Below are 2,861 nucleotides of genomic sequence, written 5' to 3'. Positions count from 1 at the left end.
TTCTTCAATCCCCATTAGTGGCTCCATCAACATACTTAACCAATTGATTGGTTGGGGGCCTCTACCGTGAACAAAGAATCAAGCAAGTTGTAAGGTAATTAGTGAATATTGATCTTTCTATAATTTCTCAATGTTTCTCTCTTCTCAACCCCTCTCAAGCTTGAGAAGTTTAATTGGTATGGTTTTTTAAATGCTATTGAAGTTTGAATAGTAGTGAAGAGTTACATAATTTAACAAATGCTATTGAAGTTAATTTTCATTTATGTTTAAATTCTAATGAATTTTATGTAAATTCTCTCTCTCACTCAAGAAATGGTCATACTCATGACCCGTTCTCAATCCAAATCAAGCTTTTCATAAAGCTTTTCCTTAACCCAAAGGCTATGCTTGAGGTCAAATTAATGGCTTTTTTCTATGCTTTTAGTTTATGTATATTGATGATTCAATCCATTATGGATTAATAATCTAATTAGAGATCATTTTAATTATTTTCTTAATGATAAGCATTATCTCTTAGAAAAATTGAGATTTATCAGTCATAGCAGCGGAGCTATGGCAAAATTTTTATAAAAATTATGCATAAAATAATTTCATTCAAAGCATAAAAAGAGGACTTCCTACCATATTCTAGGAATTATCATCCTAGATTAATTGAAAGAATTTCATTACAATCATGGAGAAATTCAATTTTAATATCATGCATAAAGGATAAGTTTTTATATCAAAAGTGTTATTTTTACCATTTTTATTTCATGCATAGAAGTATGCATAATGGATAAATTTTTATATCAAAAGTGTGTTAACCCATGGCGGACATGGCGACGTACTATATTTTACGTCATTAATTTAAATATTCTGAGTCATGGGCCGGGCTTGTCGGCACCATATGTTAAGGATGAAGGGATTGGGTGATCGCCGATGAGAGGCGCACCTTGGATATCAGTAGGATAAGGGTTAGGGTCGACCGACCATGTATGGGCTCCCAAGTGTGAACGGCCAAGTCACCTATATGAGTCAAATGTAACCCTAAAATCCTCATTCTCATGTGTTGTGAATACAAGAGTGCTCTTGCCTTATCTCCTTGATTTCCTTCTCCTGCGTGTGTGTGTGAGAGAGAGAGAGAGAGAGAGTGAGAGAGCGATCGAGCGCACTGTGAAGCGGCATGGCGGCGGCGGCGAGGCGGTAGAGTGGCGACGGCGGCTCCTCCTTCACGGCTGCGACGCGGGAATCCTTCAAGGCAGCGGTTAAGCGGTGAGTGACACACCTTTTTCATTCTGTTTTGAGCTTCCTTCCCTGGTTGTATGCTTGCAGCCATTCGTGGCTCGCATACGGTGTCCGGCAAGTCCCCAGCTACGACCTGTGCGGCAAAAGCGCACATTTTTGGCGCCGCTCTGCCGGGGAGTTGCCCTGCACCAAGCTCCAGTTTGCAGCTCGGCTGCTGCGTGAAGTTTAATCTACACTGTAGGAAAGCGACTGTGTGTTTGTTGTTAAGGCGCTTCTGTGTTGCATTTCTGTTTCGTTTGTTATATTTTCGCTCCGCGTGTGGGCGTGCGTTCTGTTATCTGGTTTCTGCGCGTGAGAGGGATTTTTGAATCCCCACATCTCTGCTGTGTGTGCGAACTGCGCCGCGGCCAAGGCTGAACCCTAAGGAAACCATAGAAAACTTATCTAAAAAAAAAACAGAATATAAAAAATATAAAAAATATAAAAAATAAAAAAGAAAAAAAATTAAATTTTATTTTCAAAGAAAGAACCGAACGTGTGGAGAGGAAAGATTTTCTAATTGGAGAAAAAAATTTTGAAAAGAAAGAACCCCAATTGACCCACGACCCATGACCCCGGCCCCGGCGGCCACGGTCTCGGTCTCGGTCTTTTGATATATATATATAGGAGAGTGAGCCTCCATAGCTTTCTTTCAAGTGAGAGCTTATGGGAAGTTGTGCCCTCAATGTAGCCCACTCCCCAAGGAGTAAAGTGAGTATGTGGGATAAAGTCCTCACCCTTTCCTCCACAAGCAAATAGGCTTTTACCCCTTCCCCCCAAGGGAAACGGACTGTTTTGAGGACTACAGGAGCTCTAGATAGGCGAACACGGTGCTGTAAAGCACACTAGGATCCTTTGAACGATACGCTCGTTTCGAGCTATCATATGCCCTAGTCCAAGACTGTAAGTAAGGGGGTCAAAAACAGGTTAAAAACAACACAAAAACAAGTAAAAACGGGGTGCGAAACACCTAAGAAACCACTTGTGTGAGTTTCAAGGGTAGTTACAACGCACGTAGGGTACCCACGTCACATGCATCTACGTTCTGGTCGGGTGCTAGAGCCTGAACCACAAGAAAGTGTTTCAGTTTACGCAGGCTCACACCATCCCTCCACGTTGGCATCTTGGCCTTTGGCTGGAACCCAAGGGAGTGCAACCCAAGATCCACGAATAGTGGATAGTGACTCGTCCTCTGACTCAGAAGCCATGGAAGGGCACCCTACCAAGAATCCTGAGGAGACAAGCCAAAACATGCCAGTGTGGGCCCCACAACCCAGATCTAGCATGTTTAGTCGTCTAATAGAGACCTTTAGTAGAGCTACACGCTCTGAACATGCGACAAGTGAAGTAAATGAGGAGGGAGGGGTAGTAGATTCGCCATTCACATCTTATGTAGACCCTACCCTCCCAAAGAGTGTCCATGTGGATATTCTACCCACTTCGTTTAATGAGGGCCCTACTGAGCTACCACATTCCGATGCTCTTCCTAAAGTAGAGGTCCCTAGAAGCCAATCCATAAGAAGTGACATTGCGTCCACTTCAAGAGAACCACTTGGCACACCAAGTCTAGATGGGATATTTCTCAATGAAAATTGGGA

This window comes from Cibotium barometz, chromosome 2 (genome assembly GCF_041138505.1).
Source record: "Cibotium barometz isolate CiBa-2024 chromosome 2, ASM4113850v1, whole genome shotgun sequence".
NCBI classification, from domain to species: Eukaryota; Viridiplantae; Streptophyta; class Polypodiopsida; order Cyatheales; family Cibotiaceae; genus Cibotium; species Cibotium barometz.
The sequence above is the reverse complement of the archived record's forward strand: the minus strand, read 5'-3'. Positions refer to the sequence as shown.